This window comes from Callorhinus ursinus, unplaced genomic scaffold (assembly GCF_003265705.2).
Source record: "Callorhinus ursinus isolate GAN/ISIS: 27379988/994484 unplaced genomic scaffold, GSC_fseal_2.0 scaffold25, whole genome shotgun sequence".
Taxonomy (NCBI): domain Eukaryota; kingdom Metazoa; phylum Chordata; class Mammalia; order Carnivora; family Otariidae; genus Callorhinus; species Callorhinus ursinus.
Genome location: NW_027397087.1, coordinates 19,704,816 through 19,720,399, shown reverse-complemented (window position 1 = coordinate 19,720,399; position 15,584 = coordinate 19,704,816). Strand labels below are relative to the sequence as shown.

The following is a 15,584-nucleotide window of genomic DNA, read 5'->3' as shown; positions in this document are numbered from 1 at the left end:
TCAAATTGGTCCTTTCGGATGTGTGTGTGTGTGTGTGTGTGTGTGTGTGTGTGTGTGTGTAGGGGAGCGGGAGGGGAAGGTTGGTGAAGGCTTCTTACAAGTGGTCCTGGGAGAGAGACGTCTGCTCCCAGAGACCTGTAGGGGCCCACCATTCATCACTGAGAAGTTTCTTGCGACTCGGAAGTCGGACTTCTATGGAACAGGAGTTGGTTGGAGCAATTTAAGAAAACTAGCCTAGTGTCTGGGAAAAGCCTGTGGACGCGGGCCAGCGCCGGAAAGACCCCTTGGACGCTGTGGGGAGCGGGGGATCTGGCGAAAACTTCCTTGCGGTGCACCTAAGGCTGAGCCAGTAAGAAAGACTGCAGGTGCAAGACTGCCACTTGTAGAGTTGAACAAGGGGCAGGAAAATAAAGGGGCACGGGGCTGGGGGGTGGGGGGAGATATCTGCCCTGACAAAAATCTGGAAAATTTGAAGTAGTAGGAATACTCCCTTTAGAGACGGGTGCTTCCTCATTCCGTCCTCCTCGTTCATTACAGCATTTTTGTGTGCATTTCTAAAGTTACCTAAATGCAAACAGAACACTGTTGTACAGCAGCGTGGCCTTCCCCTCCCCGTTTTATTCTAAATGAGTTCAAGGTCACCTTTTGGGGACTAGGTCACCTGTTAGGAATATTTTTACCTGAAGAAAGGGTTAGAAACTTGTTCTTTCATCCTCCTTCCCTCCTCATCCCCACGTACCATTCCCAGCCTCCCCACCCTTTAGCCTGTGCCCCCAAAACACAACTCACTAACTCTCTACTCAATCCTTAATTCTTACCACTTAAAGACCAGGGGAGAAGAAAGCAGCCACATTTGTCATGCAAGGACTTGTGGTTAATTTGGTCTTGTGACTCCTTGTTTCTTTGCCCTCTAGTTCCTTCAGTATTAAAATGCACCAGTAGTGTTTTCTGTAAAGAATACAAAGGGCTGGAGGAGAAAAGGAAACTGTCCCTGAAGAGATGTAGTAAAGTGATGATTATTTTTTCAAACCACAAAAATTGGGACTCTGTGTTGAGTTCCAATATTTTTACCTCCTTTTGGGAAAGATATTTTTAAATTATAATTATTTTATCAATAAAAAGCAGCTAAGTCTTTCCCTGCGTGTAAAATCTTACATTAAACAATCTATCCAATGGTGTGAATACTCTAGAAATTTGAAGTTCCAGTTTACAGAGGCCGACTGGAATAGAAGTGTATTTAGGTTATGAAACAACCTCATGAAACCTTGAAAATAATGGTATTACAAACATTTCAAGGTTTTGAGATTGCTGCATTCAGCTCTCTTCATGGCTTGACAACTCACTCTTCTTTCTGTTATTTAATAATGTTACTCACAATATATGGCATCTCTGGTTAGTGATTTCATCAGTGCATTATAAAGGACATCTCTGGAGCCCTGTTTTGAATGTATAGTTGTCATTTCCCAGTTGTTAACATTTTTAGATTCAGTTCTGCCCTAGACTAAATTGGAGGCTGGGAAATGAGATGGGGATCAGGAATAAAAGAACCTGTGCACTGAGTTCTAGTACCAGATCATCTCTTAAGTCCTGGCAGACCCCCAAATTAACTCTGGGGTCTCATCAAGCCCTTTATGTGTATCATTGTTATCTTCAAAATAAGATTGTCTTTGGTCTTAAAGGACATTCAGGTCTCTGAACTCTTCTATATAAGGCAGATCCTCATTTCTAGAGCAAGGAATCACTGCTCTAGAGGAGTATCTCTTCTAGAGTTTGCTTACATTTCCAGAAAGTGTCCTAACCTACTAGGCACCATCCCTGCCCGCTGCACTTGAGCATGTGGTATAGTGGTTAAGGGCATGGGTTTTGGACACTGATGGATCTGTCTTTATTTCCTAGCTCTGGTCTTGAGCAAGCTATTTCTGTTCTCCAAGCCTCATTTTCTTCATGTTTAGAATAAAGATAATAATAAGGCCTGGGTCCTTATGAAGAGCAAATTAAGTGATGCATATCATAGAAGTAGCAAAGTGTCTACAATTTAAAAGTCAATAAATGATAGGAACTCTTTTTTCTTTCAACACTGACTTCCCCTCCTCTTTTTCTTTTAACGAGATGAAATTTAACCTGGAAAAATATAAAGTCCTACACATGGGTGTTTAACAAGTAAGGAAGTATAGGGTGAAGAAGTTGTAATTAATTGAACCAGTCAGCCTCATGGTTAATTGACTGTATGTTTCCTCTGAGTCAGTGGTGAGCTGTGAGGGCCCAGAAAACTGATTTGATTTTAGGCTGCTTTGATAGAAATTAGAATGAACATCTATAGTCAAGGATATTTTGTACATCTACCTTTTGCTTTTTGTACAGACCTCAAGAGTTGTACAAGATGATCATTTACACACTGACTTGTCTGGGGGAACAAAGGGAGAAAAGAGAGACAACTCTTAAAGCCTTATCACATTCATTCATAACTAATACATTAATTCTTTGACTTCCCCTTTGACATTTTTTTGACCAAGCAGAATGAGTGGGGAAAAAAAGACAGGTTTCTGCCTTCCAAGTATTCATAATATAGTTTAGGGTAACAAACACAGCAATAATTATAGGAGAGTAATAACTGGTCTGATAAAGGTAGAAAAGGGAATGCTGGGGGAAGAGGGGTGCTAAATATCAGCCAGGGGATGCTCAAAGGAGTTAAAATTTAGTTCCAGTTCAGAAGATTCCAGTTTTGTACAAGTTTGCCAGGTAGAAATGCTGAGAAAGAGCTTTCTGGAGCAAGGGAAAATTGTGTTTGAAAGTAGGACAGGGTGAGAGAGCGTGACAAACACAAATCATGGCACACTGTTCCTGTGTTGCCCCATCCTTTCCTGGCTACAGGACATTGGTAAATTATTTTTCCTCTCTGAGCTTTAGTTTCCTCAAATGAAAAATGAGGATCATATATTATTTTACACTACTGGACACTGATTTAATCTTCAAGTCTCTCCTACGGGGTGTCTACCTTACAACTTTGTTGGAAGACTTAGTTGCATATAACACACAAGGCTGTCTGATGTACAGGTGACAATCAATCACTGTGGTTCTGTCTACCATCTCCTTCCCATGAGTACAGAAAACACTAATCTAGCCTTGAGTGTGGATGGGATTTATGACTTTCACGCATGTCCTAACTGTGCTTACTGTTCAGAATAAAGTATGAAGTTCTATGTACTTCCACTACCACTAACTACCTCATTCCCCAGCCACTGAAGGCTTTACTTCATCACACCAAGGCTGGGTTGCTAGCCTAGTTTTAGGGTAGACTCTGTAGAAGGAGTTCCGCCCACATTGAGAGTTCTTTGCTGGCAAAGGTTAGCATTCCTACATTGGCAGGATAGGATCTCTGACCCTGCATTTTATTTAGGCCTTCCTTGAGGCTCATTGTTTCTGTCTGAGCTATTCCAATGCATCTTAACAAAAATTTATATGAGGAGGGGATATTGAAAATTGGTTATTTATTTAGGAGTACCAAAATGCAAACTGAACATTTTGAGAGGAATTCTTTATAGGATTTTATCCTCTTGTGACTTTTCCTTGGTATTGTTAGCTTTAAAATCCTTTTAAATTTGGTAGACTTTGCCTCAGAATTCAACTTGATCATGCATGAGTTATCCCTCTTGCAAACGTTGTACAAATTTGCTGAACAATTGAATATCTAGAGTGAACCCATTTAGACCTCAGGCTCTTTTGTTGCAAAGCCATGCAAAGCAAGGAAAATTTCCACAAGCCATTTAGGCAACAAAAGAATTTAACTACTTTCAGTTTCAGTCATTTTGGGAAAAACAGTTGCCAGGCACAGACCAGGCCTGTTTGCTATGGAAGGCCTACATCAGGCCAGGGATTGGCATTCTCATTAGGCCAAGCAGACCAGGCCCTGAGTAAGAACTTTTTGAGGGAATTGTTTCGGTCATTCATTTAGCGAATACTACTTTAATTTCATCGTTACTTTCAATATTTCATTATCTGTGCTGTGCATGTGGAATGCTGAGTTTGATTCAAGATCCCTAACCTCAAGTATAATAAGAACATGTTGGAGAGCTAGTTAAAATTTGAATTTCTGGGTGGCTTAGTCGGTTAAGGTCAGCCTTTGGCTTAGGCCATGATCCCAGTGTTCTGGGATCCAGCCCCACATGGGGCTCTCTGCTCAGCGGAGAGTCTGCCTCTTCCTCTCCCCCACCCCTTCCTCCTGCTCATGTGCGCTCTCGCGCTCTCTCTCTGAAATAAATAAATAAAATCTTAGAAAAAAATTCGAATTTCTGGATCCTATGCCTTAGAGATTCTGATGTATTACATTCATCGCAAGGCCCAGGAGTCTGCATTTTAATAAATCCCATAGTGCTGCTGATGCTGATGGGTGCTTTTTCTTTTTTTTAACCAATGTTTTTCCAGCATTTGTATACATACACATTTATATACACTCTTTGGTGAACAATGTAATTTGTCTAGGCCTTATCATTAGTGTTCAAGTGTCTAAACAAATCCGAACTCTAGTCTACTCCCTGCTTTTAACCAAGTCAGCTTACCTTTTTGTTGTTTTTAATTCGTAAAATAGGGACTTGGATTTCTATAAATTTCACTCTCTTCCTCAATTTGATGCTTTTCTGTCTGGATTCTCTCTTTTGGACATCCAGATTAGGAGCATCACAGATAAAGATCTTTGAAGAAATGGACTATTGGGTGAGATCTACCCAAAGTCCTATGAAATCCTTAGACACCTTGGAGTATCAGTACCCCACTTTCTTTAGTACCATCTTCTTACGTTAAGAAATATAAAGGGTTGGTGATTTCAAGAGTATGAAGGTGAGAAGATTTGGTTTATAGACAGCTGGTTAGATACTAAGTTACCTTTTTAAACATTTTTTTTAAACTATGGATGTAAATTACTAGCTGAATATTTCAGTAATTGAACTTCCCTTTGAAAAGCCTTCCTGGATTCCTTCCCCAGACGGGGTTAACTTTTAGCCTCCCCTCTGCACTCCATATGCTTGGTGGGAACCCGGCCTCAGCCCTACTCACTCTGTGGTGATAGAGGTTCCATGGTCTGTCCACATGGCGGGCCAGAAGTAAAAGCTTTCCTCCCAGTCTCAAGTGGCGACCAATAGGTGCTTCATAAATATTTGTTAAGTGAACTAACTGCCACTTGCAAAACTACTGTCAAAACAATTCATTTATTTTCTATAACCCACTTCATAATTTTCTCCTCTTTTTTAAATGTGAAAACCTTGATGCTAATTCTGTATGTTGGTCTTTGAGAAATACCATATACTCAGTTGTGATCATTATTTAGAAATTGGAAATAAAAATAAGTGTTCATAGCATTGTATTTATTTATATTTTTATTTATGTATTTGTTTTTAGTTAGGAGAAACAGTGACTTTGATTCCTAATAACCCATCATGCCACATGAGCACACAGACACTTATTTTTCTACTTCTTGAGGTAATGAAAGGTGAGCATGTGAAGAAACATTTTCATGTCATTTTGATTTCCTTTTGAACAAAAAATGCAAACAGGAAGAGCTTTAATTTTTTTTTTCAGTGAGATCACAGAGATAAACCAAGTTAGTGCAAATCTCTTGAATAGCTAATGTGTGTCGCCTGGAGAAAGAGAAAATTATTTTCTGCCCTCTATGTTGATGTGTATAGAACATGTGTTCTGAGTAGCTGCTATTTTCACTGCCTCTTTTTCTAGTTGAAGTGCAACATAAACTATTTTAATTAATATCGTGTCACCAAAAGGGATTGAAATAGCCAATTGAATTCTACCAAGATAGAGTCTTTTGATGAAAACATATCTTTATTGATTGCAGATGAAAAAAAAATCATTCTTAAAATGAAATCCAGAGAAAAATCATATCCCTCAGAGAAAATTTCTGAGTGGCAGGCTGAGATTAACATCATAAAATTGAATTTGTGCTGCAAGCCTTTGATGTAATCAGCAGCTGGGAGATGGTGTTGCCCTTGCTGTGCTCCCTCTGATTGTGGTGAATTATTGTGTAGAATGAAATAAGTGTTTCTGGTGTCCCTCCTCCAAGAAATACAAACAAGGTATTACTAGGTAGTTTCTTGCTAGTTAAAATGGGTTGGATCGATTCCAGGCTTCTTGGGCTCTCATACATCCATGAGGTGTATGCCCAACTATAGGAGTTGGGCATTTATTTATGGCCTAGAAACAGAATTTCTTGATGCCACTGGACAGTGACTTCTTTGGTCAGTAAAAACCCAGCAGAGCAAAGACCACGAGAGGAATCCCCCTTGCCAAGGATTTTTTTTTAGAGTAAGCAGAAGCCAGGATATGTTGGAAAGTGCCATGAGCTGCATGGAGGTCCAGTCTAGCCCTTGCCTGTCTCCCTCAGCTACCTCTGGTGACATAGACTACATTGAAATCATTGCTGTATGGCAATCTCACTGTATCCTAAGAGTCCTTTCCCATGATACCTGGGTTACAATGGGTTTTTATTTTGTTTGTTTTTGTATTAAGTCCTCATGCTTAGAAAACATGCTTGCCAGTACATGCACTCCCACACATGTAATGAATAGGTTTTGCAGGTTGAGCAGAGAAAAATCTACTCATGTATTTACCTTCAGATTAAAGAGTGATTTGGCCCCTTAACCACACCTGTGGTTGAACCTAAATTGTTTTTGTTTTGTTTTGTCTTTAAAAAATAGGAGGACTGGTTTGTCTGTAAACAGAAGCCATAAACTGTAAACCATCAGTTAGGTAGTAGTGCCTTTGTGTGTAAGCTCACTCTCAAGCCCTGTGAGAAGTGAGATGGGCCTTGGAGTCAGACAGATCCAGTGATGTAATCCTAGCCTAGGGATTTAGATTCACCAGGCCTCCTTTTCCTAATAACATCAATGGTGAGTGTGACAGAAAATCTACAAAAATGAGAAGACTGGTTGCAAATGGCTCACCTCCTGTGTCTTGAATTAATGCTAGAATGGGCTGAGAGTCCCAGGAAAATCTGTTTTTAAAAACTGAATTTTTCAATAAGGCTAAAGTCCCTTTGGATTATGACCCTCAACTCGTGTGCCTCCTTTACCACTCTCTCCAAACCACCATGGAATTCTGCATTCGTAAGCCTTTTTTTTTTTAAATCTGTCTATCTATCTATCTATCTATCTATCTATCTATCTATCTATCTGTCCATTCATCCATCCATCCTAAGCCTTCTTGATATCATTCTGTTTTGGCTAAGCTTCTGCTGCGATCCTGGAACCCAAAAGGACAGGTTTGCAGTCTTCCCTGGCTGAGGCATTCCTGTTTTGTGGACAAAGTCAGAAAATATCAGAATCACGGGCCTTAGGGAGGCTTCTCCAAACAGGACTCAACTACATAGCTTCATATTCCTGCCTGTGGGAGTGCCTTCCATCTGTTTTTCTGGGGGGGAAGGTTCATCATCATGGCAGTGGACCAACTTCCAATGTCAGCTTGTGCTGAAGTTGGGAGAAGTGAACTAAATATCAGGACCAAAGAAGGAGGCAGCTGGCCCATGGGAAAACACATAATTTTTCTGAGAGAACACTTTGCCATCGACTGCTATGGGATTAAGGTGTGGTTTGGTCTTGTACCTGGGGAATACGTGTCCCAGCAAACTTTTCATCAGTTATTTACGTGCTTATGACTTGACTCATAGGTTGTGAATTCTTAGAGGTCAGGAATCTGTGTTTTTGTTTTCCTTTTTAATTTTTTGGGCTTTCAATAAATACCTGTGGAATGAATAAAATGAATATATGATTTCCTCAGGGAACCTATAATATGGATCAAAAGGTGATTTATACAAAAGAAGTAGAAAAGAAAATTTGGTATATGACCGATTATGTGATTTAGACTAAAATTTAAGTATATATCTCAAGAATAGTTACATGTGTTGCTATGAATTGTTATATTTATTGTTAAGATCTATGTTCTGACTTGAAAGAAACAAAATCTGGGGCACCTGGATGGCTCAGTCAGTTAGGCTTCCTTTGGTTCAGGTCATGATCTTGGGGTTCTGGGATTGAGCCCTATGTCAGCTCCCTGCTCAGCGGAGAATCTGCTTCTCCCTCACCCTCTGCTCCTGCCCCCACTTGTGCTTTCTATCAGTCAGATGGTATATTAGTTGCTAGGGCTGTCATAACACAGTACCGCAAATTGAGTGGTTTAAGTGAAATTTATTATCTCACAGTTTGAGAGGCTGGGCGTCTGAAATAAGATGTCGGAAGGGTTGTTTCCTTCTGAGGGCTGTGAGGAAGAATCTGTTTAAGACCTCCCCACTGGCTGCTGGTGGTTTGCTGGCAATCTTTGCCATTCCTCAACTTGTAGAAGTATCACCCCATTTCTGCCCTCATCTTCACATCTCTCTCCCTGTGTGCGTCTGTCACCAAAGGTCCTAGTGTTTTATAGATGCCAGTCTTATTGGATTCTGGCCCCACCCTAATCCAGTATGACCTCATTCTTCACTTAATTAATTGTATCTGCAATGACCCTGTTTCCAAATAAGGTCACATTCTGAGGTAACGGGGATTAGGACTTCAACATGTAAATTTTGGAGTGGGCTCAATTCAACCCATAATGGATGGAAAGATGGTAGACTTTGTTCTGCTTTGACAGTTTGGTACCTTTGGAGTTTTACCTTCATCTTTCCTGCTTAATTCACTTACTAGATGGAATTTACTGTAAATTGTGAATAATAAAATAAAGGATTGTAAATGACAAGGATTCTGCTTATAATTTTACTATTTACTTAGCAGGATTTATACACAGATTACTTAGCAGGATTTCAATACATAGACTGAAAAAAACCTTTTAATAATAGCAGCTAACATATATTGAATGCTTACAATGGAATGTAATGATTTCCATGGATTATCACATTTAACTCTCATATCAACCCCATTATTTATTCATTTATTTTTAAATATTTTATTTATTTATTTGACAGAGAGAGAGAGAGAGAGCGAGCACAAGCAGGGGGAGCGACAGGCAGGGGGAGAGGGAGAAGCAGGTCCCCCGAGGAGCAGGGAGCCTGATTCGGGGCTCGATCCTAAGACCCCAGGATCATGACCTGAGCCAAAGGCAGATGCTTAACTGACTGAGCCACCCAGGCATCCCTCATATCAATCCTATTAGATTGATATTATTACTTATTTACATTTTACGAATGTAAAATGGTGAGGAATCCAATAAACAGTTGTAAAGTAAACTGCCTGAGGACATACAGTAGTAGAGTTGGCGTTCAAATCTAGACTGACTAATTCCAGGGCCTCGACACTGGGTACATGGCTGTCTCCTTAGTCTTATTACAACCAGGTAAGGTAGATATTATTCCCATTTCATGGGTGAGGAAAGTTTAAAGTAACTAGGAACTGGCCTGGGGCACAAAACCAACAAGTGTATAAGTTTTAGGGTTTGAACTTAGGTGTTATCTCCCTGGGGAAGTCCTTCCAATGTTTGATTTTGAGCTCCACTTGTATTTCCTCCACAAACTTGCATTTACTTGCATTTACCTTACATATCATTACACCGTTGGTGATGCCAAACATGCCTGTGTGTGATTTGAAATATGTGACTTTGGTCTTTCTTGTCTTACAGCCTAAAACTAAGGTTTTTAGACAAGAGAATTGGAATTCCAGGAAGTTGTTACTGATTGAATATAAATAAAAGTGAAGGAAAGAAATGAGTTGTCCTCGTGTTTCTTTTACCAGCCGAATGCTCATCTCTTTGACAATGACTGTAAATGGAACACTCTTGGCATTAATTTGGCTGTGTTAGCTCTGTTTCACTACGGCTTAATGAACACGAAGGTGAAGTTGGAAGGTAATATTTTGTGAAAACCTTTGGCCCACAAGAGCTGTAAGCTATGATGGAAACTTCGTCGGTATAGTGATAGGAATGTGATGCCTTGGTTGGTTGGTTTTACACACGTTCTAGCTCATGGATGCTTGGAGTTCAGAGATTTTGCATTATCTGTTTAATTCATTCCTTTATCCCTGGGTTATTTTCCCATTGACTTTACCTGCTAAGGCATTCCCTACCTAGGACACAGTACTTTCTTGTTTCCTAGGTAGCAGCTAATCACTCAGTAATAACATTTTTGGAGGAGCGTGGCTTTGATGTTGGTTAGGGGTTAATTCTGAAATAGTCAAGCTCCACTGGCTAGACCAAATAGAATTTTATGTATTATTTAAATATGCTTAGGGCAGTCTTTGACTTAGTAAAAACATTTTTTTTAACCTTTTCTAAGGAGTGATCTGATTACAATCTGTTGATAAAATAAGACCTTTTTGCTTCAGGAGCATCTGCAAACAGACAGGTTTTGGCAGACAGGTTTTGGCAGACAAGACCAGCTGTGCAGGAACCCTTTGGTTCCTGTGGAATCCTGAGGCTGCTTGCTTCATATTCCTGGGGGTTAAAGTAGCTTGCGCTGTGGCCTACTCTGACACCCAGGTATTTTCTCTCCAGTCTACTTCTACTCCTTGTTCCTTCTTAAAGCCCTATTTGCCCTCCCCCATTTATTGTCACTTACTAGCTAGCTGTGTGATGTTGGCCAAACTACTTTACTCTGATATCCAATCTCTGTTTGTTTTTTCAACTTTATTAGGGTAAAAATTTGCATACAATAAATTGTACTCACTTCAAGTGTACAATTTGATGGATTTTATACTCCAAGCGCTTTAACCTAAACACTAAAATTAGAAACAAAACTCCCTCTGGGCTCAAATTGAAGGAAAGAATCATGAAATAAATTATTCGGGTCCCTCAGCACCCATGTACTGAGTTTTGAAGAAAGTCGTTGGGATCCCCCTCCACTTTGGAGATGGGATTCTGAGAGGTCATAAAACTGTATAAATGGCAGATCTGAGATTCAAACCCAGATCTGTTTTATCCCAAAGCTTAGATTGTTAACTGCTTTACTACTTTTATTTTCCTCACATATGTTTACTTTGATCAGGAGATTATTTTCAGAATTCGTGCATGGTAACTGAGGACTTTACCGTTTGTATTTTTTTGGTTGGCTGTCCTCAGTCAAGGGGTTCGAGATTTGTAAGGCAGAGACTCAGTATATGGGCGTGTCTCTGAAGTTATTTATGACAAGGTAAACAATTCCAGTGTCCAGTAGATACCACCCACAAAACCACATTTGCATCATACTCATTATCTTGCTAGCCCCAGACAAGTCAGAGAAATAAAAACAAATTGTTAGGGAAGAAGATGAAGGTCAGAAGGATGGGGGCTGTAATGGTGGGTTGTCTTTTCTTATACTTGCTAGGTATCGTTATTTATGGAGAAAGGACCAGGAGTGTGTTAGCCCAACTTTTAAAAGCAGTGGAGGCCATGTTGGAATGCACAAGAGTAATTTATTGTTGTTGTTTTGCTTGACTTTTTATTTTTGTTTGTTTGTTTAAATTTTTCAAAAAACTACCAAAATAATAAAGACCTTTGCCTAGCAGATTACTAAGACTTTCTGGAAAGGAAGTCTGTGTTGTCTTTGTCATGGTGTGCGGAGGGAGAATTCTGGATGGGTTGGTTCTCTCAGCTGCTCTCTTTGAATTGGGCTTAGTAGGCAACTCTCCTGGGCCTTCATATTCTCATCTGTGGAAGGAAGGAAGAACAGGGACTGTGTTCTTCAAGGCTCCCTTGTGGGCATGGCGTAGGATTGCCAGTGGCCCTAGGATGCCTACAGGATATCTGATTAAATTTGAATTTCAGATAAACAATAAACAATTTTTATAAGTATGTTCTATGCAATGAAAGTATTTTTTGCTGTAAACATGACCAAAATATTGCCTGAGACACACTTACCCTAAAAAAATTTATTTGTTCTTTATCTAAAAATCAAATGTAATTGGACATCTTGTATTTTTATTTGCTGAATCTGGCAAACCTAATCTGACCTGGAGTCAGTAATTTTAAGATAATCATAGAGTTTAGAATAATAACAATTGTACATTTTCGTGGCCAAATGTTCTAGTATTCTTTTCTCAAGAGAAAAGAAATTGTAGTGACAGTATTGCAAAAGTAGGGAAGAAAATCTCACACTAAGAAAGCTATTGCTAGAAAGTAATAATCACATTCTCGGTCCATTATGTAAAATTATCGTGATTCATAGCCTCATTCATTCATTCAGTAAATATTTACTGAGTGCCAGTTATGAACAAATAATTATGATAGGTGTTTTCTCTACAGAAATCACTTACTCTGTATAGAATCATCTATCTTCACACCAATTCTCCAATTATTTTCCCCATTTTGTAGATGAGAAAACTGAGGCTCAAAGATATTTGATAGCCATTAAGGGAAGAAAAAGACCAAGATTTATCTGACTCTATTTTATTTTCTTGCCTCTTTTCTTCACAATAAACTATTTTAAACTAAATTAATGGAGATGGTGGTCTGCTAAGTAAACCTAACGATGAACCTATACTGAGAAATTTTATTATTTCCATCTATTTGGGTGGCACACAAAGAGGGATGCCAGGGTGTTGACTTCCCCCAAAATATAAGTTCTACCAGAATAAGAAGACTCTGGTTTTAAGAAAGTCACATCACCTTTCCTCTGCTTTCTCATTAGCAAAATAAGAGTTAAACTCTACATCCTTAAATTTTCTTCTAGTTTCAGTGAAATCTTGCTCCAATTTTAAGGTGAAATACAGTCATTAAGGAATATTTATTGAATGTCATGTATGTGGCCAGCAGTGTGCTAGGGACTAGGGATCAAACAATGAAAAGACATACCCATCCTTTGTCATCTGTAATTTACAGTATTGCAGATGTTTTACCCCCAGGTGATTTAAGAGCCCCAGTGGGTTTGGGAGCTGATCAGGAAGCTCACATTGTTGGAGTGAGAATGTGAAAAAATAGCACCCTTTGCTATTTTCACCTAAAAATAGTTACTTAAAAACATTTTCCCTTGAAAATGAAACAACTTGGGAGGTGCTCATCATGTGAATTTGTGCCATAGTTAGTGGCTATCAGCATGGCTGCATCCATCAGATAGGCTTATTTCTTAATTGTGAGTATGGCTTTCCAAACTCTGTAATGCCTTGGACCTTCTACAGCTTTAAATTATTTATGTTATTTGACAAATTTTACTTATTTTAGTATTTCTCACCCTTTTTCATGTCAAAGTATAAACACAGAAAATGATTATCTTTGTACACATACTGGGTTGTGGGTTTCAATTTCTCTTACCCCTCCTATCAACTCTTCACAACCCAGGATGTGTCATGGCATACAGCTGGGAAGCTCTGATTTATTTAATTTCTGTCATGGTTACAGAAAAGAAGCACAGAGAAATCTACTGTTGAATTCCTGTGTCAGTGAATGAAAACAATTATTCTGCATATTCACTTTACAAAGTGTTCATGAGTCTGTTGGGTGCATTCATCTGAGAAAGATTCTTCTGGTGGAACATCCAGCTGTCACTAGTACTTTAAAAGAATACCTGGGTGGCTCAGTCAGTTAAGCATCTGTCTTCGGCTCAGGTCATGATCCCAGGGTCCTGGGATGGAGTCCTGCATCCCGCTCCCTGCTGAGCAGGGAGCCTGCTTCTCCCTCTCCTTTTGCTCTTCTGCCCTGCTTGTGCTGTCTTTCACTCTATCTAAGTAAAATCTTTACAAGAAATCAATATTATATTAATATTAATAGATATTCAATATGAGAACCAACAAATATAAAAAGGAGAAAATTGCAATGATTTCACGAGTATGGTTTTTTTCTAGGATGTAAATATAGTCACAAACATCATTTTTTTTGAATGACTAAAAACCATTTGTAAGTAACAGTCTGAAATCTCTCTTATTTAGAAACAAAATGTTGAAATTATAAAAAACAAACAGTTTGACTTTATTAACCATACAAGGTAGGAAATCTAAATATTTCACAAAAGTAGTTTTGGTCTTGTTTGACATATACCTAAAGTTTAATGTGTTAAATATTATATATGTAAATAATATATTTAAATTTAATATTATGTTCTTTTTTCAGTTAGGTATAAATTGAATTTGTACATATTTAAACTGTATCAAAACCAGCTTTATAATACACACTTTGATAATTACTAGATCTAAAATAATCTTTTTCCTCAAAATTATGTTTTTCATTATACTATTAAGAAATGACAAAATAATAAATATATATATATATATATATATATATATGACAGGGGTTTTGAGAGACTATATGTTATTGAAGAAGGGGACAAAAATCAAAAGGAAAGGAAAGTTGAAACATCAACTACTTTCTATAGGTCACAACACAGGCTCTGTGTTCTCATAAGCCCTTGGATGTGTCCAGAGCGCTTGTTACATAGTATTGAAGCCACTTTGGGACATTGGGTGGGATATATTTATACACACATATATGTGTGTGTGTGTATATATATATATAACTATATACTTAGTGAGTGAGTCATTTACATGCTTTTTTTCCAAAGAATTTAAAACTATGGGTTGTGAGCTTCTTGAAGGCCATTCATCTTTTTTTTTTTTTTTAAGATTTTATTTATTTATTTATTTGACAGAGACACAGCGAGAGCAGGAACACAAGCAGGGGGAGTGGGAGAGGGAGAAGCAGGCTTCCCGCTGAGCAGGGAGCCCGATGTGGGGCTCGATACCAGGACCCTGGGACCATGACCTGAGCCGAAGGCAAACGCTTAACGACTGAGCCACTTAGGCGCCCCGGCCATTCATCTTCTCATCCTGAAAATCCATTGTGATATCTGGGTAGACTGCTGTTAAAAATTTGTGTAGAAATTATTTGAGAGTCACTAAAGAGTAGAGTTGTGTGTGTGTGTGTGTGTGTGTGCGTTTATATGATTATTTTCATATTATACTGACTATATGATGAACTATTGATCATATTGCTTATATAAATTGCAAAATACAATATCAAAATATAAAATGTTGTACTTGGTACTGTGACTAAGATCCAAATGAAGGACATTTATTTGCCCTTTATAATAGAGTCTGTAACTTTATCCCTGGCCATGGAAGTGTTTTTGTTTTGTTTGGTTTTGTTTTTGAAGTCACTTTTTTTTCTCCAGTGAGAGTGTTTATTTTAAATTGCCTTTAAATAGACCAGATTTAGAAGTCATTAAAGGCCTGTAAACATCTAAACATAGTCTTAATTTAGACATTCCAAACTATCATTCAGGCAATCAAATTTGGAATACAATATCTATAAATTGAGGGCTATGATAGAGATTTGTAATCCTTTTCCAAAGCATTTAAAACTCGTCTAGACACGTAATTATTTGCAACAGGGCAATATTCTCCTCCATTACACAGAGTGTCCCTTAGAGACTCTACAATAGACTGTTTTTTCCCTTTGAGGTTTATTTTTGATGACCAGTTTCTGGGGAATGGTACAGGGTCTCATTGTGGATTTGCTCTCTCTTCTGTTGATAACAAGGCACTAGGTTTCTGGAGTTACTTTCTAAATTTTTTTCAAAAAAAAAGAGAAAAGAGAGTTTGGGAAAAAAGTGACTTCTGAGATGTACAATCTTTTAATCAGTTACTTACTCTCACTGTACAATTTGCTTAGTCTCTCAGAATCTCAGAATTAGAAGT

The 15,584-nt window shown here is 38.5% G+C and overlaps 1 protein-coding gene across 4 annotated transcripts in view; it reads left to right on the top strand.

The window, feature by feature from the left end:
• The window catches only part of WDR72 (WD repeat domain 72), a 223,193-nt gene that overhangs the window by 333 nt on the left and 207,276 nt on the right, over window positions 1–15,584 (top strand). The gene's annotated exons all lie outside the window — the stretch shown is intronic.